Raw genomic sequence first — 23,727 nt, 5'->3', positions numbered from 1 at the left:
TTGAAGTTCTAGCCAGAGCAATCAGACAACAAAAGGAGATCAAGGGGATACAGATCGGAAAAGAAGAGGTCAAAATATCACTATTTGCAGATGACATGATAGTATATTTAAGTGATCCCAAAAGTTCCACCAGAGAACTACTAAAGCTGATAAACAACTTCAGCAAAGTGGCTGGGTATAAAATTAACTCAAATAAATCAGTTGCCTTCCTCTATACAAAAGAGAAACAAGCCGAGAAAGAAATTAGGGAAACGACACCCTTCATAATAGACCCAAATAATATAAAGTACCTCGGTGTGACTTTAACCAAGCAAGTAAAAGATCTGTACAATAAGAACCTCAAGACACTGAGGAAAGAAATTGAAGAAGACCTCAGAAGATGTAAAGATCTCCCATGCTCATGGATTGGCAGGATTAATATAGTAAAAATGGCCATTTTACCAAAAGCAATCTACAGATTCAATGCAATCCCCATCAAAATACCAATTCAATTCTTCAAAGAGTTAGACAGAACAATTTGCAAATTCATCTGGAATAACAAAAAACCCAGGATAGCTAAAGCTATCCTCAACAATAAAAGGACTTCAGGGGGAATCACTATCCCTGAACTCAAGCAGTATTACAGAGCAATAGTGATAAAAACTGCATGGTATTGGTACAGAGACAGACAGATAGACCAATGGAATAGAATTGAAGACCCAGAAATGAACCCACACACCTATGGTCACTTGATTTTTGACAAAGGAGCCAAAACCATCCAATGGAAAAAAGATGGCATTTTCAGCAAATGGTGCTCGTTCATTTGGAGGGCAACTTGTAGAAGAATGCAGATCGATCCATCCTTATCACCCTGTACAAAGCTTAAGTCCAAGTGGATCAAGGACCTCCACATCAAACCAGACACACTCAAACTAATAGAAGAAAAACTAGGGAAGCATCTGGAACACATGGGCTCTGGAAAAAAAATTTCCTGAACAAAACACTTATGCTTATCTTAGAGCTCTAAGATCAAGAATCGACAAATGGGATCTCATAAAACTGCAAAGCTTCTGTAAGGCAAAGGACACTGTGGTTAGGACAAAACGGCAACCAACAGATTGGGAAAAGATCTTTACCAATCCTACAACAGATAGAGGCCTTATATCCAAAATATAAAAAGAACTCAAGAAGTTAGACCGCAGGGAAACAAATAACCCTATTAAAAAATGGGGTTCAGAGCTAAACAAAGAATTCACAGCTGAGGAATGCCGAATGGCTGAGAAACACCTAAAGAAATGTTCAACATCTTTAGTCATAAGGGAAATGCAAATCAAAACAACCCTGAGATTTCACCTCACACCAGTGAGAATGGCTTAGATCAAAAACTCAGGTTACAGCAGATGCTGGCGAGGATGTGGAGAAAGAGGAACACTCCTCCATTGTTGGTGGGATTGCAGACTGGTAAAACCATTCTGGAAATCAGTCTGGAGGTTCCTCAGAAAATTGGACATTGAACTGCCTGAGGATCCAGCTATACCTCTCTTGGGCATATACCCAAAAGATGCCTCAACATATAAAAGACACACGTGCTCCACTATGTTCATCGCAGCCTTATTTATAATAGCCAGAAAATGGAAAGAACCCAGATGCCCTTCAACAGAGGAATGGATACAGAAAATGTGGTACATCTACACAATGGAATATTACTCAGCTATCAAAAACAACGAGTTTATGAAATTCGTAGGCAAATGGTTGGAACTGGAAAATATCATCCTGAGTGAGCTAACCCAATCACAGAAAGACATACATGGTATGCACTCATTGATAAGTGGCTATTAGCCCAAATGCTTGAATTACCCTAGATCCCTAGAACAAATGAAACTCAAGACGGATGATCAAAATGTGAATGCTTCTCTCCTTCTTTAAATGAGGAAAAAGAATACCCTTGGCTGGGAAGGGAGAGGCAAAGTTTAAAACAGAGACTGAAGGAACACCCATTCAGAGCCTGCCCCACAGGTGGCCCATACATATACAGCCACACAATTTGACAAGATGGATGAAGCAAAGAAGTGCAGACTGACAGGAGCCGGATGTAGATCGCTCCTGAGAGACACAGCCAGAATACAGCAAATACAGAGGCGAATGCCAGCAGCAAACCACTGAACTGAGAATAGGTCCCCCGTTGAAGGAATCAGAGAAAGAACTGGAAGAGCTTGAAGTGGCTCGAGACCCCAAAAGTACAACAATGTCAAGCAACCAGAGCTTCCAGGGACTAAGCCACTACCTAAAGACTATACATGGACTGACCCTGGACTCTGACCCCATAGGTAGCAATGAATATACTAGTAAGAGCACCAGTGGAAGGGGAAGCCCTGGTTCCTGCTAAGACTGAACCCCCAGTGAACTAGACTATGGGGGGAGGGCGGCAATGGGGGGAGGGTTGGGAGGGGGACACCCATAAGGAAGGGGAGGGGGGAGGGGGATGTTTGCCCGGAAACCGGGAAAGGGAATAACACTTGAAATGTATATAAGAAATACTCAAGTTAATAAAAAAATAATAATAAAAAAATTAAAAAAAAAAGAAAGAAAGAAAGTCAGAGCAGGACCTAGGTAATGGGGGGAGGATGGGGAGGTGAACACCCATATATAAGGAGAGGGGGAGGTGTCAGGGGGATGTTGGCTCAGAAAGTGGGATACTGAATAACATTCGAAATGTAAATAAGAAATACTTAATAAAGAAAAAAACGGAAAAAGGGGGGGGGGGGGCTGGAAGCAGGTTCTGAAACAAAATTTATAGACTCATTTCCCATGTCTGTATTTCCATAAAACTTAGAACCACATGCCCAGGACCACTAAGCAGCAGTGATACAAGGCTTGCTTATCTGGGAAAACTCCAGATTCAAATGTAAGTGATTCCAAAATAATAAATAATTCTAGAGAATGGACTCTTCAAATTTTTCTAGTTTCATAATATTTTTCTAGTTTCATAATATATCATTCCTCTTATCTGTAATCAGTTTAGGTTATAGACTTTTATTTTCTAGTTTATTGTTAAAATTATTACCTCTGGGTACACATTCATTTTCCAATACTACCTGACTCTGCTTTTGGAGGTTTTAGGAAGTGGGTTCATAGAACAGAATATTTTTTTCTAGATTTTTTTTTTTATGTTTCAATAACTTTTAAAATCTTCTCTCCATCTTATTGTCTTATATTGCTCACACAAGTGAAAGTTTTCAAATATTTTTAAAATCCTTCCGTTTGCAAATGTTTTACCCTAAAATAACACAAATATTGCTGAAAAGGTGAACAAATTTAAAACATGTAATACATACAATAGAATTATTTAACAATAGAAAAATATTGCAATCAAGAGAAAAAATAAAAACATAAAGTTAATTTGGGAGAGTTGCTAATGAAAAGAGGCCAAATAATTGTTTTACTTATTTATTTTTTAATAAATAAATTAATTAATTAATTTACTCTTCTCTCATATGTTACACCCTGACAAGTTTTCTCTCCTTCCTCTCCTGTTAGTCTCCCTCCTCACCTTCCCTCTGGAGAAGTTCTGAAAATAATTTCAATTGAGACAATCTTTATTTTTATTGAAAAAAAAAGTAACTTATTTATTTACATCCTCAAAGTTGTTCCTTCTCCTGGCTCCTCCCTCACGGAGTCCCTTAGTCCCATCAACCCTCCCTTTCTTTTTGCAGAGAGCGGGGCACTTCCTGGGATTAGGCATAGCCTTTCCCACTGAGGCAAAGAAAAAAAAAAAAAAAAGGCAACCATGAAGACTGAGCTGGCTGACTGCTACATATGAGCCAGGAGCTTTGTTCTAGCCCTTTTATGGTGGATCTGAGAGCTCCCAGGGTCAAATTTGTTAGCTCTTTTGTACTTTCTTTGGGTTTTCCATCTACTTCAGGGCTCCAAATCCTTCCTCTATCTCTTCCATCTGTGTCGCTGACATCCATCTAATGTGGCTGTGTATCTCTGTTTCATTCTGTTCCTGGGTAGAGTCTCTTACAGGACCGTTATGCTAGGTTCCTGTTGGCAACCATACCCAGCATCATTAATAATGTCGGGAGTTGGTGTTTGTCCATGGGATGGGTTTGAAGTAGAGATGGCCTTTCCTTCAGTCTCTGCTCCATCCCTGCATTTCTTTTAAACAGGGTAAGTTCTGGTCCAAGGTTTTGTGGGTTGGTGCTCTTATCTTTCCCCTGGAGTCCTGCCTGTCTACAGGAGGTGGCCTGTTTAGGTTCTATATCCTCACTGTTAGGCATCTATGCTATGGTCACCAGCATTGACTCTTGGGGGCCTCTCCTATCATGGTCTCTTGGACTTCCTAAAGGTAATAGAATTTGGTTCACTTCCCCCAAACCCCTGCAGCTACAGGTTTGGATTCATTCTCCTGGCATTGTGGGCCCCTCTCCTGTCTTTCTCCATGCCTGTTTGTTCCTCCTTTTTCCCTCCCAATACCTTCTTCCACTCAGTTCCCTCCCTCCTTCTCTCTAATATGATTATTTTGTTGCCGCTTCTAAATGTGGTTCAAGCATTCATACTTGAGCCTTCCTTCTTGTTTAACTTAAATGGACCTATGAGGTGTATCATGCATATTCTGTACTTTTTGGCTATTATCCACTTATCATTGATGTATGTCATGCTGGGTCTAGGCTACTTCTCTCAGGAGGATATTTTCATGTTTCATTCACTTGGCTGCAAACTTCACAGTGTCCTCTTTTTAAATAGCTGTATATTACACCAGTGTGTATATGTACCACATTTTCTGCGTTCATTTTTCAGTTGAGGGACACCTGGGTTATTTTCAGATTAAGGCTATTATGGATAAAGCTTCTATGAACAGGGTAAAGCACATATTCTTGTGGTATGGTGGAGCATATTTGGATATATGCCCAAGAGCGGTATAGCTGGATCTATAGGTAGAACTATTTCCAATTTTCTAAGAAACTGCATATTTATTTCCGGAGTAGTTGCACAACTTTGCAGTCCCACGAGCAAAGAAGGAGTATTCTCCCTTTCCCATAGCCTGGTCAGCATGTGCTACCTTCTGTTGTGTGATGGAACCTCAGGGTCATTTTGATTTATATTTCCCTGATGACTAAGGGTGCTGAGCATTTAAGTTCTCAGCCACTCAAGATTCCTCTGTTGAGAATTCTGTATAGTTAATAACCCATTTTTAAAATTAGGTTACTTGGTTTTTTGGAGTTTAACTTTTGAGTTTTTATATATTTTAGACTTCTGTCAGATGTAGAGTTAGTGAAAAATTTTCCAAGTCTGTAGGTTGTTGTTTTGTTGACAATGTCCTTTGCCTTACAGAAGCTTTTCAGTTTATGGGTCCCATTAATCAATTGTTGAGCTTAGGGCAGGAGTTATGTAATATCTGAATAAAATGGATGACTTCTAGATAGATAATATATACCAAATATAATTAAAGATCAAAGAAACTACTTAAAGAGTCCTATAATCCCCAAGGAACTAGTACTAGTCATCAAAATCTTCCAACCAAAAAAGGCTAAGTCAGATGGATTTAGGATCTAGTTCTATCAGACTTTCAAATAAGAACTAATACCAACACTAGACAAACTATTCCATAAAACAGAAACAGAAGGAACACTACTTAATTCATTATATCAGACCAGAGTCACCCTTGTACCTAAACCTCGTAGACTCAACAAAAAAAGAGAACTTCTGCAACCAATTTCATACATGAGCATTGACAAAAAATTTACAATAAATTTCTTGTGAACAGAATCCAAGAAGACATCAAAAATATCATTCATCATGATCAAGTAAGCTTCATGCCAGGGACATAGGGATGACTCAATATAGGAAACTCCACCAATGTAATCCATCATATAAACAAGCCGAAGGACGAAAATCACATATCATCTCTGAAAAAGCCTCTGATAAAATTCAACAGCTTTTCATGTTAAATGTCTTGGAGAAATTAGTGATTCAAGGTACATACATAAACACAGAAAGCCAGTAGCCAATGTCAAATTAAATGAAAGGGAAATAAAGTAATACCACTACAATCAGAGAAAAGGCTCCTCATTCTCTCCATATTTACTCAATATGGTACTTAAAATATTAGCTAGAGCAATAAGACAAGAAAAAGATATCAAGGAAATACATTCTGGAAAGGAAGAAGTCAAGGTACCTCTATTCACGAGTGAAATGATATTATACATAAGCAATCGCAAAATTCTACCAGAGAACTTCTACAACTAAGATACAACTTCAGCAATTTGATGAGATATAAAATTAACTCAAAGAAGTCAGTGGCTCTTCTTTATACAAAGGAAAAACTGCAGAGAAAAAATTAGGAAGATAACAACACCCTTTATAATTGTAACAAATAATATAAAATATCTTGGAGTAATAGTAAACAAGGAAGTAAATGATTTATATGACAAGAACTTCACATTACTAAAGAAAGAAATAAAAGAAAATACCATAAGTTAGAAAATTTCCTATACTCATGGATCAGTAGACTTAACATAGTTAAAATGGTCACCCTTATAAAAACAATCTATAGATTTAATGCTATCCCTGTTATAATTCCAACACAATTTTCATAGACCTTGAAAGAGCAATTCTGAACATCATATGGAAAAACAAACAAACCAAGGATAGCCAACCATTCCAAACAATAAAAGATTCTCTTGAGGAATCACCATTCTTGACTTTGAGCTGTACTATAGAGCTCAGGTAATAGAAACTGCATGGTATTGGAACAGAAGCAGAAAGATTGATAAGTGAAATAGAGTTGAAGACTTATAAGTAAATCTGCACACATACAGAAACTTGATTTTCAACAAAGAATGCAAAATCATACAATGGAAAAATAAAGTGACTTCTACAAAAGGTGCTGCTTTAACTGGATATCTGCACTTTAGAAATTGTAAATAGAACCATATTTATCACCCAATATGTAGTGGATTATTGTTAGGTCATAGATTATTAGCATCATATAGATATATCTAAAGAATTATGTATAACCTATATATATATATTATTCCAAATCTATAATTTCGCGGCTTGGGAGAAATGAAGAATCAAAATAAATTGAAGTTAGTCCGAGCTGTCCATTAACTTTAAGAACAGCCTTGACTATATAGCAAAATCTTTTCTCAAACAAGTAAATAAAAATAATATATAAAAATAAAAAAGACAAAAATTTATAGAAAAAACAAAACACAGTTAAGGAACAAAACAAAAATTTTGCAATCTTTTCTGACGAAACCTCTTGAGTAAGGTTGTATCAGGTAGTAATCCAAAATGAAAAGGTCATAGTGTTGAGTATACTGTTTGCTATACTTTGGATAAGTGTCTCCAAAAGGTTCACATTTTACAGCCTCAATCTGTAGGCAATAGCGTCATTGGGAGGTAATGCAACCATAAAAAGGTAGGGACTAGTTTTCCAGTCATATAAAGGTCAGTTTTGAAAATTATGGACATAAGTTAGCCCTCCATCCCTGTTTCTGAGACACCACGAGATAATCGGCTTCCACTGCCATGTACTCCTTCAATGAGTAACCATCTCATTTTAGACCCAAAGGTCATGGAATTAACAATTGTGAAATAATATCTCTGACACATGACTCAAAATAATTCTGTTATTCCAAAATTGGTTATTTTGTGATTTTGTGAAAGTGACAGAAAGAGAACTATCTCATTGACCCTAGCAATCACATAAATAAATAAGTATATAAACTTATGAATTAATAGACAGATGGTAGATAGATGATAGATAGATAGATAGATAGATAGATAGATAGATAGATAGATAGATAGATAGATAGATATGGAGGAAGAAAAAACATCTGATGAAAAATTCCAAATGGTTCCATAGTTTACCCATCATCAATCAAATGTCTGCACCTCCTATGGGAAAAAAAGTAAGGACTTCCATTTAGAATTCAGGATCTGAAGAGAAGAGCCCAAAAGAAACTACCCTGGAAACCTAACATGTCATTCCTCTGTTCTAGCTTTCAGAACAACTTGAGTGCTCACCTCTATGCTGACAACATGTTTCCTTTTCATATTGTGTAGCAGTCTTCCTCCCAGAATCCAAATGTCTCAGTTTAAGCATGAAAAATAAATAAGATAGAATTCTTGAAAGATCAGTACCTGAAAACATAGCATAATCAAAAGTCTATGAAGTTGAAATGGCTTCACCAGAAACTAAAAATATATAAGGATTTATTGTCTAAGCTATTCTGAGATGGGTTGTGACACAAAAATAACATTAGGTTGCAGAATGAGATGTAAGGGAATACACATTAAATACAAAACTTAATTAAAATAACACAAGTGCCTGGTTACTTATTGTCACCAATAGGCTGTAACATATGTACTTTATGAGTAGAGTGTATTGGGCGTGTAGAAGTTTTCTAATATCTTTTACATTGTTCAAATTTTAAATCTTCCTAATCAAACATCCTTGGAATTGTATATAATGTCCTCCATGATGCAAACACAATGCTATCTTTCTATCTCACTGCTCATCTATATTCAGTCTGTCCTAGCCAGCCTGTCTGCACTGTGGTACTTATATACCTACCTGATCAAGGACTTCCATTCAATTTTTCCATATGTATCTGCTTGGTTGTATTATTAGCTCTGGAGATCTCTGCTATAAATATTTTTCCTATAGAAAAAATTCTTGATTATTACAAATGAATATACAAAAGGACTATTCTCTGTCATTACATCTTGAACATACCCATCGTTCTCCCTCAATTTTACTATGCTGCATAGAACTTGTCAGAATTAGACATGTTATACATTTTTATGTTTGTTTATTTTAAGTATGTCTGTTTTTGCTATGTAATTCTCAGCATGGAGAGAGGGTGAGTGCTTACTCACCACTCTATATATGCCAAACTTAAACATAATCTCACCAATGGATAACATTCTTTAGTCACTTAGGGAACATGCAATAGGCTAGTGAGTGCATATGGAATTTCTATAAATACACATTACAATATTATATCTGATACATATGTACAAAGAGTTTCTTATAGCAAGACTGCTACTGCTAATTTTCGCCTTGCTCATTCTTAATTTCCATGAATTCTACACAGTTTAAGTTTGCATTTTACATCTGTGAAGCATTTCATAATGCTCCCGTTATGAAATCTGAGTGAGGTGTAATGCTACTTGCAGAACAGTGTAGATCACAATCTGGACTATATTATGTTCAAGCCTGTGACTGAACTGGAATATGCAGTTTTGCAATGCAGTAAAAATGTTCATGAGCTAGACATTAAAAATCACAATAAAATATTATTGTCAAGCAGGCTTTTAGGACTCATCTCAGAGACATCTTGAATGTATGCTAGAGATAGAAGCGATTTACTAATACCCAGTTCATGAACTTTACCACCCACATACTCACAGAAAAGACAATTGGGTTACATATTGCCATGACAATTTGGATGTAATATAAAACTCCTGGAGGATATGAGAGATGAAAAATAAAATAATGTTTCCTAGTGAGTATCCAAGTCTGTTTTAAACAACAAATGAACCCATAGAATTTCATTTAAAGACTTTCCAGCTATATAAAGTTTTAGAAAATTCTGTGCTGTAGATTCGTTTTCCAATTAGTCAGTACATAGAATGAGATGCAAAAGAAGAGACCCCGAACTGCTTGTTACTGGGATTCAGATTTGAACAATGATAAATAAGACCTAGGTAATGTCTTAAATATTCTCATCCACTAATTCCTTGTAACTAAACTTGTCACTGTGAACAAACAGAACTCTCATATATTAGAATTGTCATTCATATGCTTCACATAGAAATCAAAATCACTTACATGTCCTGAATATCTTGCCGTGGTAAGGTTTCCACAGAGATCAACGCATTCAGCTGAGAGCATTCCTGGCACTTGGTATTAACTATGAATCTATAGTCCTTTACTAGGCTTTGGTGAAGAAGTAGGCCATGGACAAATACTTATTCTGGAAATACTGATAGAATACCATGCATATTTTAAAAGAAATATACATCAGGAATAAATATCAGCCAGGAAATATACATAAAAATATAAGCTGTGAATGAAAGTCTCTCAGAATCTGGAAATTTATGAGGTAGATGAATTTCATTTAAATTATTAAGTATTTACATATCCTTTTAATGCACTTAAGAAGATAGGTGCATGATTGATCGATACATGACAAATAATAAGTATGAATACTTGGTATCTTTGACTCAACCTATATTTAGGGTTGTTTTCCTGAGCAGAAGGAATTATCTAAATCTAAATCATTCCTGAATATCAACAGATAAGTTGTCAGACCTCAATCTATCATGGGCAGACAGATTGAAAGGAATACACAAAGGAAAATACAGACAGACCCACCCATGCATACTCATATGTATGTGTGCACACACATGCACAGGTCTCTCAAAAGAGCTCTTATGCATGTTTCTAATTTTTAGTTCACCTATTCTTTTTGAATTTGGATGGCATCATAAATTATGTGATAGGTAAAGATAGTTGTTTCAACTTATTTCTACTTTGACTTCGTTAAAGTCATTTATTGTCATAAATCTTTTAAAAATTGATTCTATTTAATATTCATGTCTTTTATTCCATAGTTTTTACTTCAAATGCAGCAGAAGACAAAGGAATCAATAGGACAGGTGAAGTAACAGACAAAAATAACATGCTATTTGTTATTATTCAAGGTAATCTATGCAAGAAGAACAAAGTGGTGCTTGCCAGTAAGTCTAGCACTCGGAAGGCGTTGGCAGCTGAATGGGAAACGTGCAGCCAGCCTGGATGATACAGTATGCTCTATGGCAGTCAGAGCTACAAGAGAGATTCTTTGAAGTTTTGTTTTTATGTTGCTGTCATTTAAAGAATAGCGTAAGGCCTGCCCCCGCCCTCTAACAACGCCCCCCCTCACACATACACACATGCACACACACACACACACACACAGAGAGAGAGAGAGAGAGAGAGAGAGAGAGAGAGTTCTTACATACTTCTAGACATACATAAGGGTTGATTGAATGAGTAGGCTTAGTTGATACAAGCAAAAAGAAGGCAGTCATTCCCATCATTGAATTTAAAAATATTTATTTTTATTTTGTGGATATAATTATGTGTCTGCATGTATTTCTGCCCACTCTATATATGCCTGATGTTCATGGGGTCCAGAAAATTGAATTCTCTGGAAAATGAGTTACAGATGTCAGCCACAGGGTGCTGCTGAAACTGAACTCAGGTCCCCTGTAGAGAAGCCAGGTTTCTTATATATTCAGCCTTCCTGCAAATCCCACATCACAGGACGTTTATAACTTTATTTTTTGCCATTTCAAATAATCATTTCTTATGTCAAAATTCTTTGAAATTTTGAATGTACTCCTCAATGATCTTTGGTAAATGTGTATAAGTTTGAAAAATTAATTATGTGTTAGAGTTTTTGCCATCAGGACCCAAAAAATGCAAGTAACTCATCAGGATAATCTAGTTCTTGGTGCATACATAAAAAATTCATAATATAAGAAAATGTGTAATAATTAGATTTTTCAGATAACAGAACAACAGCATTCTCTATTCCCAGTGAACAGGATTTTCAAAGGTATTACTGTTTTAAAAGATTAGCTTTCATTTTTAGTTATGTGTAGTTGTGTGTTTGAATGCATTTTTGTACATGTGACTTTAGTTGCCATGAAGTCCAGAAGAAGACACTGAATTCCCAGAAGTAGAATCACATACAATTGTGAGATGCCCCATGTATGCTCTCAGAACTAAATCTGAGATGTCTGAAAGACTAATTCAAACTCTTAATCATTGAGCCATCTCTCCAGCCTGAAGCAATCATTCTCAAATGTATACTTACCTTCAATAAACACCACCAAAAAAAGGACTGAGAAGTTCCTGTACACTTTCAATATATTTGTATTATTTTAGGAGGATTAAGTAGTTTTCTTGTGATTTTTAAATTGAATTATAACACCACATGTTTTTTTTTTCCTTTTTTTATTGGATATATTTCTTTATTTATATTTCAAATGTTATTCCCTTTCCCGGTTTCCTGTCCATAAGCCCCCTGTTCCCTTCCCCTCCCCCATAAGGGTGTTCCAGCCCATCAACCCCCCCTTTCTAGCCCTCCCCCCGCGACATTCCCCTTCTCTGGGGGTCAAACCTTGGCAGGACAGATGGAAGGACCCCTTCCACTGATGCCCCACCAAGGCTATTCTCTGCTACATATGCAGTTGGAGTCCAGAGTCAGTCCATATATATTCTTTGGGTAGTGGTTTAGTCCCTTGGAAGCTCTGGTTTGTTGGCATTGTTGTTCTTACTGGGTTGCAAGCCCCATCAGCTCTTTCAATCCTTCCTCTAATTCCTCCAAAGTGGGTCTTGTTCTTAATTCAGTGGTTTGCTGCAAGTATTCACCTCTGTATTTTGAGGAGAGGTCCCTTTCACCATGCACTTCTTAGCTTCATCAATCTTATCTAGTTGTGGTTCATATATATATATATATATATATATATATATATATATATATATATATATATATATATATATATGGGCCACATGTGGGGCAGGCTCTGAATAGCTTTTTCTTCAGTCTTTGCTCTAAACTTTGCCTCCATATCCCCTCCTATGGATATTTTTGTTCCTCCTTTTAAGAAGAAGTGAGAACTTCTGCATTTTGTTCATACATTTTCTTGAGCTTCCTGTGGTCTATGGATTGAATCTTGGGTAATTTGAACTTTTGGGCTAATATCCACTTACCAATGAGTGCATACCAAGTGTGTTTTTCTGTGATTTGTTTATCTACTCAGAATAACATTTTCTAGTTCATTCCATTTGCTATGAATTTCATGAAGTCATTGTTTTTGATAGCTGAGTAGTACTCCATTTTGGAGACGTACCATATTTTTTAATCCATTCCTGTTGAAGGGCATCTGGGTTCTTTCCAGCTTCCTAATGCTATGTATTTTTATGAGAATTAACAAACAAATATCTCCTCAAGGGGAGGGCAATTTCAGTTTTATTTACTTTGAGACACTATAAATTCTTAGCTTTTTAATATTTCCTCAATTCTACTCAATTACTATATACTCAGTCAAGAATGCCAGAGTAACCACATTATGTTAGGCTTATGATGTTAGAATTTTTCAATTCTATAATTCAACATTTTCCCCTATATTATAATCGATTTTCTTTGGATCTTGAACAGAAAATGAAAACAATAACTTTCCTCATCTTATTTTCCAATATGCAAAGTTCAGCTCATTTAAGGTTATCTGAAAAAAAAAATCACTCGATAAGATGAGGTCAGAGTAGTATAGCAATAAAAGACAGCATGAACACAAGCCAAACGTTACAGGATTGAACTCTGAGCCCCCTTCATCTTCTTCTCCAGTTTTTAAGGATTCACAGGGGGAAAAATGAAATATTTTTTGTGAGGGAGTATTGTTTGAATGAGATAAGGGTAAAACGCAAAGTTTGTGTTGAATCTGCCTTAAGCAGATTTAAGCCTTTCACAAGCTCATATTTGAGTTCCACACACCCAGAGTTGTTGTCTTGCTTCATTTTTAGACTGGAGGGGCAGAAGTTACTTGAGCTCACTGTGACAGTTGAAGCCTCAGAAACTCAGAAGATGGAGTTAAATACACAGGAAAGGCTTGCTGGGTAGGAGTCAAGAAAGCCTGGGCTTTCGATAGATAAAACTGTATATGAGAAGTTCAGCGTAGGCACCAGTCACACTGTGATGAATAAAAGGCCAGAGTAAAAACTCAAATGTCAGTATGCTTTATAAAAATATTTTTAAAAGCAGAAAAAGAAAGAAGCAAAATGTGAAGATGACTTGACCTGAACTCAACATTATAAACCCATAGACCCAAACTGTCAGTTACATATTCTGTGAGTTTTTATATTTTAGAGATTATCTTTCTTATTTGTTTTACCTTTTATTAATAACATCTCAACGTGCTTGGTAAATTCATTAAGTTCTAAAAATGTGGTTTTTCTTATATAGGAAGCATACTTACTTTCAACCCTGAAGCTGTTTAATAAAAGCTTGTCTTGAAGAGACACACAAACAAGGATTCTTGGTGCTCATAAAGTTATATAATGTGGATTTCTTATCTAGCTAGAAAGAAAACAACAAACGTTTTATATCAGTTACCAGTTACTATAAAATCTATTGGTTTGTTTTTATTTTCAGTGTTTTGTTATTGTTGTTTTGTTGTTGGCTCTTTTTCTGGTCCTTGAACAGATATCTAGAAATGTCCTTTTGTTATTGTTGCCTTCTCTCTGTTCCAGGTCCAATGAAAATTAATTATTATACAGAAGGAAATTCCTGACTTTATGGATTTTACAAATTCCTACCATTTTGCTACAATTTAGATGTAAAATGTCCCCCAGGCCCTGCTAAGTTAATGTGTTAGAACAATTCATCCCCAGGCAGTGGCAATGTTTTATGTTGTAAATCTCTAGGGTGTAGGACCTAATTAGATGAAATGTTTTGGTATGGGTGAGGAATTTAGATTCCTGGCTATGGTGGTGTATATCCTCTCACACTATATGAACCTAAAAACAACCTTCCCCAAATTGTTTGATGATAGGTATTTTCTAAAACTATAAAAATGTTAAACAATACCTGATGTAAGATATTATTGGATAAACTTGGGAGACTTCCTTTGTTTTTCCTAAAAAGCTCCGTTAGGTACATGATTCATCTTTTATTTATTTCTCAGCATACGTCATAGGAATTATCAAAATTTAATCAAATCTCTGGAAAGAGATCCATTCTGTCACTATAATGGAATACTATATTACTGATTTCATATTTATTTTCTTTAATGTTTATGATTGTTTTCTTGTATGAATGTATGTGTTTGTACCCTCTGCGTGCCTGCTGCCCATGGAGACAGAAAATGTGTTGGATAATGTGGACCTGAAATTACAGATTGGTATAAGATGCGATATGAGTACTGGGAACCATACCTAAATATTCTGCAAAAACCATCGTTGTTAGTCATTGAGCCACCTCTCCAGCCACCAAAATAATAGACTTTTAATTAAGTAAGAAGTACTCTTATAAGAAGAGTAAGTAAGATTTTCACTAATGATTTCTTTCCAAACCTTACCCAAAAAGGATTTCTAAAGGATGCTTCTAATTCTTTCCATTTGTTTTTTTTTGTTTTTTTTTTTTTATTTCAGGTACTAAAGTGACCTGAGGTGATTTTATATCAACACTTCAGCTTAGCACATAAAGTGATAGGTTTGGTCATAGCATCCTCATAGAGGTCACACTTGGTTCTGCATCCTCCCCTCCCTCCACTGTCCCTGCCCATTCTCCTCCAGGCTGGTTCCTTTCCTTCTCCTGCTAGTCCCCATCTTCTTCTTTCTTTCTTTTTTTTTCTTTAAAATACTTTTTATTTCTTGAGAATTTCATATATGCATTGTGCTTAATGCTTTTTTTTTTTTATTAACTTGAGTATTTCTTATATACATTTCGAGTGTTATTCCCTTTCCCGGTTTCCGGGCAAACATCCCCCTCCCCCCTCCCCTTCCTTATGGGTGTTCCCCTCCCAACCCTCCCCCCATTGCCGCCCTCCCCCCATAGACTAGTTCACTGGGGGTTCAGTCTTAGCAGGACCCAGGGCTTCCCCTTCCACTGGTGCTCTTACTAGGATATTCATTGCTACCTATGGGGTCAGAGTCCAGGGTCAGTCCATGTATAGTCTTTAGGTAGTGGCTTAGTCCCTGGAAGCTCTGGTTGCTTGGCATTGTTGTACTTTTGGGGTCTCGAGCCCCTTCAAGCTCTTCCAGTTCTTTCTCTGATTCCTTCAATAGGGGACCTATTCCCAGTTCAGTGGTTTGCTGCTGGCATTCGCCTCTGTATTTGCTGTATTCTGGCTGTGTCTCTCAGGAGCGATCTACATCCGGCTCCTGTCGGTCTGCACTTCTTTGCTTCATCCATCTTGTCTAATTGGGTGGCTGTATATGTATGGGCCACATGTGGGGCAGGCTCTGAATGGGTGTTCCTTCAGTCTCTGTTTTAATCTTTGCCTCTCCCTTCCCTGCCAAGGGTATTCTTTTTCCATTTGTTTTTAAGATCACATTTTAATTACAAAATTTCCCTTTCCCTTTCCTTCCTCCAAACCATGTCACAACTTCCTTTCAAATTCATGACATTTTTTCACTAATTGGTATTATATGTGTATATGTATATGCATATATATTTATAATACAGCCTGTTGAGTTATTATAAGAAGAGTTTTCCGTGGAGGAATCTATTGCTCCAGACACATATGTAACAGAGGATAACCTTATCTGATATCAATGGGAGGGGAGGCTCTATGTCCTGTGGCGAACCCTCAGAGAGGCAAAGGGTAGGGGGAAAGGAGTGGAGGAAAAGGGAGGGTTAGAGGAGGCGTTAATGGAGGACTATCCAGGAAGGGGAATGTCATTTGAAATGTAAACATATTAAATGAATAATTGAGAAAAAAGAATTCTCAGAGAAAGAACTGGAAGAGTTTGAAGGGGCTCGAGACCCCATATGTACAACAATGCCAAGCAACCAGAGCTTCCAGGACTAAGCCACTACCTAAAGACTATACATGGACTGACCCTGGACTCTGACCTCATAGGTAGCAATGAATATCCTAGTAAGAGCACCAGTGGAAGGGGAAGCCCTGGGTCCTGCTAAGACTGAACCCCCAGTGAACTAGACTATGGGGGGAGGGCGGCAATGGGGGGAGGGTTGGGAGGGGAACACCCATAAGGAAGGGGAGGAGGGAGGGGGATGTTTCCCGGAAACCGGGAAAGGGAATAACACTCGAAATGTATATAAGAAATACTCAAGTTAATAAAAAAAAAGAAAAGAAAAAAAAAAGAATTCTGCTGATATGCTTGATTTCAGGGCTGACCTTTAGTCAACGGACAATCAATTGTTGTGTTCCTCCCATGGAAATGCAATTTCTCCTCTTCTCACCTTTCTTCAGTTGCATATGGTTCTTTGTGTATGGTTGAAATCTCATGAGATTTTTCTCATCCACTTTAACATATCCATTGTTGTTATCCCTGTTCAGCTTTTATTGAGAAAGAAAAAGAAATACAGAATTTAAGAATTTGATGTGAAATGGATAAAGTATAGTACAATATCACAATAAGAAATGTACTAAAAGAAGATGTTAAGAATCTCCCAAGATTCTTCTTTGTGTAAACAATAGCAAAAGTTTATTTAGTGGCTCTCACTAAGATCACTAAGCATGTTGTATTTTCCCACATATTTACAGAGTGGAATAAACTATTAATCAAGGAAAGATAATTCTATTGTCTACAACAATATAGGAAAATTCTGTCATGATGGTTATGTATGTATTGCTAGTGTGTAAGGCAAATTATAAAATCGAAATAAAATAGATTAAAATTATATTTACCTATATATGTATATAAACATATGTATCTAATTTTCTATGATTTATGAACATATATACATGACAATAATATCTAAAATGGATTTACTTGTACTCCTTTATATTTTTTCTGGAATATCAAATAATGAGAATTAAATTTGTTATAGTCTTTAAAATATATTATGTCATTGATTTATGTAAGCTATTGATTACATTTTTGTATGCATAATTCTATGCATACATATTTATAAAAGTATTTAGTGGAGTCCAGCTTTTGAATTGTTAGCAGTCCAGCAAGAATCAAATATTAATTAAATGTTGAATTGATTTTCCTTTTTTTTCTATATGAATATTAATGCTTTCAATATTTTAAGATGTATTTACTTATTAATATTTTGAGTTGCTATCTGATTTCTAATTTTATTTTTGACGAGTACTCTATATTAAGTTTAGACAACAGATGTAGATGATTGGGTGAATAAAAAATAAAAAGTAAGTTGTTCTACTTAAAGTTAGTGGTTGTTGGGGTTGGGGATTTAGCTCAGTGGTAGAGCTCTTGCCTAGCAAGCAGAAGGCCCTGGGTTCGGTCCCCAGCTCCGAAAAAAAGGAAAAAAAAAAAAAAGGAAAAAAAATCACCTTTAAAGTTAGTGGTTGTACAATTTAACAATATTCTCACATATTTTTGAAAGTGACAAAATGTCTCATAAGATGGAAGGGCTTCTCTGTTTCTCTCCCAGAACAAATTCTAACCTTTAAATGGCAAAGTTTCAGTTGTCAAAATATACAGTGCGATGGTGCCCTATTAACCTAAAGTGAAAATAATCGCCATTGGCTGAAGAGAAACAGCAGGAGTGTGGCCACCCTTCTAACACCTTTGATTTAGACCAGCACAAAGCCTAAGCAGAAGTGCAATATGAAATGACTACTTTATTGATGTTTCACTTTTTAAGGGTAAAGAAAGGAGTTAAAATACATTTTAAAATAAGTTTTTAAACATTGTAATGGTAATTAATATTTTTCCTTGCATTTAAAATTGCACTACTAACTTCATAAAAATATACTCTAATAACAGGGATAAATTTATTAAAAATTATATGTTCAATACATAGAATTAAAATAAATTTTCTTTAGATGTCAGAGCTGTATATTTAAATATGATCAATATGACATTAGCTCATTGACTGAATTAGTCAGGGTTCTCTGGAGGAGCAGGAACAATGGAAGGAGTATCTACATATTGAAGAAAGGTGAATAAATCCTTGCAGACTTCAGAGACCAGGAGCCTGGCGGTCACTTATTTCACAACAGTGGAACTCTCAGCAGTCCTCATCTGATATGAAGGGATGGGTGAATTTTTAGAGCCACTGCTCCTGGTCACCACCTCCTTTTTCTGCAATCAGTGTTGGAATCGTGGAGAAGCTGGTTTTAAAACCAGTAAAATAAGCAACTAGTCTACCATGATGAGTGTGATATGGGCAGCAACAAAGAAGGGCAATAATAGAGCAGGAAGCAAATTGTTCGCATTGTCTGGGTCCTTTTAAATCTGAGTTGCTATAAACTGCTATAAGCGGTACCCATATTGAGGGTGGATCTTTCCAATCAACTATTGCCATGAAGACACTATTCTACAGATGTACATATAGACTAGCCTGATGTAGACAATGCCTCAATTAAGACTCTCTGCTCTGGTGATTATAGTTTGTGAAGTATTAATGCAAGTACATGTTATAAAATACTCAAATCATGAATGTTTATGACCCTCAATTATTTCTTTAGGGTAAAAACATACAGTATGTTCTTGGTATTTTGAAAAAAAAAAAACAAGTTGATTATCATTTTTGTAGATAAGTAGCAGAAGTATTTTGCATTACTTCTGAATTCATAATCAAACAATATACTAAGAAGGACCTAGAAACATTTTAGTCATGCTTTATTTAATTATAAAACAGATCAGTGATTTAAATGACTTGCTGCTTACAATTACCAGGTCACTGATTTTAAAACCTGAATGTTAACTTGTGTTCTTCCTCCAGGCATATCCTCCTTGATATTAGGTAGATCTTGTTTTCAAGCATAAAGGAAGAATCGTCTTATCTGACAGATTTTCTGCCAATTCTGCATGATGTCTGATCTGTTTTAGTTTGTCCACATTCTTAAAAGTTATGTTAATTTTTTGTTAAAATTAAAACTTTGGTATGTGAAAATATCCATCTATGATTTGCATTCAACAGTATACTTACTTGTTCTTTTTTAAATGAAAATTATTTTTTCATAAAAGTAAACTTTTGTTAAAGTATTGATATTTGCATGTTTCTAGAAACTATAATCTCTTTAACTTGTAGTTTCCAATATTTTTGATTTAATGAAGAATATTATAAATACATGGTTCTGTTTCTGTAAATTGAATAACTATCAAAATGGTGATGATAATGATTGAACATATTTAACAATTAATTATCAATATTGAAGAACAAGATTAAATGTATTTACTCTTTCAACGCAAGAGTATATGGCATTTCTTATATGGCACATGATTAATATATACAGCTATTTTAAAATTAATGCACATAATAAGAAATTGGCATTCTATTTACTTATGGGTAATATTCATTAGTTATTTCTAAGACTATCCTGGTCAAGTAGAGCAGTCAATACTGATTCTGATTCCATGAAGAGAGAGGATGAGTTGTGTTACATATTAGTTAATAAAAACCAACCAAACGTAATCTATTTATGTGGGTAGGGGAGAATGAAGGAAGTGCCTGATGTTTGAAAACAACAGAGAAGCCAGATTACAATATTCTGTGTTTTATGTGGAGGTCCTTGTTCTACTTGAACTCGAACTTTGTACAAGGAGATAAGAATTGGTGGATTTGCATTTTTCTATGTGCTGTGCACTAGTTAAACCAGCACCATTTGTTGAGAATGCTATCTTTTTTCCGCCTCATGGTTTTTTTTTTGGTTAATTTGTTTCTGTATTTATTTTTTTCCTTGACCAAGATATCGAGTAGAACATTGTTCAACTTCCATGTGCATGTGGGCTTTTTGTCATTTTTGTTGTTATTGAAGACCAGTCTTAGTCCCTGATAATCTGATTGGATTCAAGGGCTAATTTTTATTTTCTTGTATCTGTTGAGGCCTATTTTGAGGCCTCTGTTGAGGTCACCAATTATATGTTTAATTTGGTAGAAGGTACCCTGAGGTGCTGAGAAGAAGGTATCTTCTTTTAATTTAGGATGAAATATTCTGTAGATATATGTTGAAAACATTTGATTCATAGATTCTCTTAATTTATCTTTGTCTCTGTTTAGTTTCTGTTTCCACAATCCTGTATTTCTTTAAGGGATTTTTTTTATTTCCTCTTTAAGTGATTCTACCTTTGTACCCGTGTTCTCCTGTATTTCTTTAATGTAGTTATTTATGTCCTTCTTTTTTTTTTTTATTTATTAACTTGAGTATTTCTTATATACATTTCGAGTGTTATTCCCTTTAACGGTTTCCGGGCAAACATCCCCCTCCCCCATCCCCTTCCTTATGGGTGTTCCCCTCCCAACCCTCCCCCCATTGCCGCCCTCCCCCCATAGACTAGTTCACTGGGGGTTCAGTCTTAGCAGGACCCAGGGCTTCCCCTTCCACTGGTGCTCTTACTAGGATATTCATTGCTACCTATGGGGTCAGAGTCCAGGATCAGTCCATGTATAGTCTTTAGGTAGTGGCTTAGTCCCTGGAAGCTCTGGTTGCTTGGCATTGTTGTACTTTTGGGGTCTCGAGCCCCTTCAAGCTCTTCCAGTTCTTTCTCTGATTCCTTCAATAGAGGACCTATTCTCAGTTCAGTGGTTTGCTGCTGGCATTCGCCTCTGTATTTGCTGTATTCTGGCTGTGTCTCTCAGGAGTGACCTACATCCGGCTCCTGTCGGTCTGCACTTCTTTGCTTCATCCATCTTGTCTAATTGGGTGGCTGTATATGTATGGGCCACATGTGGGGCAGGCTCTGAATGGGTGTTCCTTCAGTCTCTGTTTTAATCTTTGCCTCTCCCTTCCCTGCCAAGGGTATTCTTTTTCCTCATTTAAAGAAGGAGTGAAGCATTCACATTTTGATCATCCGTCTTGAGTTTCGTTTGTTCTAGGGATCTAGGGTAATTCAACCATTTGGGCTAATAGCCACTTATCAATGAGTGCATACCATGTATGTCTTTCTGTGATTGGGTTAGCTCACTCAGGATGATATTTTTCAGTTCCAACCATTTGCCTACGAATTTCATAAACTCGTTGTTTTTGATAGCTGAGTAATATTCCATTGTGTAGATGTACCACATTTTCTGTATCCATTCCTCTGTTGAAGGGCATCTGGGTTCTTTCCATTTTCTGGCTATTATAAATAAGGCTGCGATGAACATAGTGGAGCACGTGTCTCTTTTATATGTTGAGGCATCTTTTGGGTATATGCCCAAGAGAGGTATAGCTGGATCCTCAGGCAGTTCAATGTCCAATTTTCTGAGGAACCTCCAGACTGATTTCCAGAATGGTTTTACCAGTCTGCAATCCCACCAACAATGGAGGAGTGTTCCTCTTTCTCCACATCCTCGCCAGCATCTGCTGTCACCTGAGTTTTTGATCTTAGCCATTCTCACTGGTGTGAGGTGAAATCTCAGGGTTGTTTTGATTTGCATTTCCCTTATGACTAAAGATGTTGAACATTTCTTTAGGTGTTTCTCAGCCATTCGGCATTCCTCAGCTGTGAATTCTTTGTTTAGCTCTGAACCCCATTTTTTAATAGGATTAATTGTTTCCCTGCGGTCTAACTTCTTGAGTTCTTTGTATATTTTGGATATAAGGCCTCTATCTGTTGTAGGATTGGTAAAGATCTTTTCCCAATCTGTTGGTTGCCGTTTTGTCCTAACCACAGTGTCCTTTGCCTTACAGAAGCTTTGCAGTTTTATGAGATCCCATTTGTCGATTCTTGATCTTAGAGCATAAGCCATTGGTGTTTTGTTCAGGAAATTTTTTCCAGTGCCCATGTGTTCCAGATGCTTCCCTAGTTTTTCTTCTATTAGTTTGAGTGTGTCTGGTTTGATGTGGAGGTCCTTGATCCACTTGGACTTAAGCTTTGTACAGGGTGATAAGCATGGATCGATCTGCATTCTTCTACATGTTGCCCTCCAGTTGAACCAGCACCATTTGCTGAAAATGCTATCTTTTTTCCATTTGATGGTTTTGGCTCCTTTGTCAAAAATCAAGTGACCATAGGTGTGTGGGTTCATTTCTGGGTCTTCAATCCTATTCCATTGGTCTATCTGTCTATCTCTGTACCAATGCCATGCCGTTTTTATGACTATTGCTCTGTAATACTGCTTGAGTTCAGGCATAGTGATTCCCCCTGAAGTCCTTTTATTGTTGAGGATAGCTTTAGCTATCCTGGGTTTTTTGTTATTCCAGATGAATTTGCAAATTGTTCTGTCTAACTCTTTGAAGAATTGGATTGGTATTTTGATGGGGATTGCATTGAATCTGTAGATTGCTTTTGGTAAAATGGCCATTTTTACTATATTAATCCTGCCAATCCATGAGCATGGGAGATCTTTCCATCTTCTGAGGTCTTCTTCAATTTCTTTCCTCAGTGTCTTGAAGTTCTTATTGTACAGATCTTTTACTTGCTTGGTTAAAGTCACACCGAGGTACTTTATATTATTTGGGTCTATTATGAAGGGTGTCGTTTCCCTAATTTCTTTCTCGGCTTGTTTCTCTTTTGTATAGAGGAAGGCAACTGATTTATTTGAGTTAATTTTATACCCAGCCACTTTGCTGAAGTTGTTTATCAGCTTTAGTAGTTCTCTGGTGGAACTTTTGGGATCACTTCAATATACTATCATGTCATCTGCAAATAGTGATATTTTGACCTCTTCTTTTCCGATCTGTATCCCTTTGATCTCCTTTTGTTGTCTGATTGCTCTGGCTAGACCTTCAAGAACTATATTGAATAAGTAGGGAGAGAGTGGGCAGCCTTGTCTAGTCCCTGATTTTAGTGGGATTGCTTCAAGTTTCTCTCCATTTAGTTTAATGTTAGCAACTGGTTTGCTGTATATGGCTTTTACTATGTTTAGGCATGGGCCTTGAATTCCTATTCTTTCCAGGACTTTTATCATGAAGGGGTGTTGAATTTTGTCAAATGCTTTCTCAGCATCTAATGAAATGATCATGTGGTTCTGTTCTTTCAGTTTGTTTATATAATGGATCACGTTGATGGTTTTCCGTATATTAAACCATCCCTGCATGCCTGGGATGAAGCTAACTTGATCATGGTGGATGATTGTTTTGATGTGCTCTTGAATTCGG

The 23,727-nt window shown here is 36.4% G+C and overlaps 1 long non-coding RNA gene across 3 annotated transcripts in view; it reads right to left on the bottom strand.

Moving 5' to 3' along the window:
- LOC120096272 (uncharacterized) overlaps positions 1 to 23,727 on the bottom strand; it is a 139,611-nt gene that overhangs the window by 101,355 nt on the left and 14,529 nt on the right. Inside the window, exons 3-6 of one of the 3 annotated variants that reach the window (XR_010057046.1) lie at positions 16,906 to 17,067; positions 14,020 to 14,120; positions 8,564 to 8,650; positions 8,014 to 8,130 (exon numbers count right to left, since the gene is read on the bottom strand). This is a non-coding gene — a long non-coding RNA (uncharacterized LOC120096272). The remainder of the gene's footprint in view (positions 1 to 8,013; positions 8,131 to 8,563; positions 8,651 to 14,019; positions 14,121 to 16,905; positions 17,068 to 23,727) is intronic. The other 2 variants (XR_005492528.2, XR_005492527.2) reach the window with 2 other exon arrangements.

The sequence above is a fragment of the Rattus norvegicus genome, chromosome 13 (genome assembly GCF_036323735.1).
Source record: "Rattus norvegicus strain BN/NHsdMcwi chromosome 13, GRCr8, whole genome shotgun sequence".
In the NCBI taxonomy this organism is placed as follows: domain Eukaryota; kingdom Metazoa; phylum Chordata; class Mammalia; order Rodentia; family Muridae; genus Rattus; species Rattus norvegicus.
The sequence above is the reverse complement of the archived record's forward strand: the minus strand, read 5'-3'. Positions and strand labels throughout refer to the sequence as shown.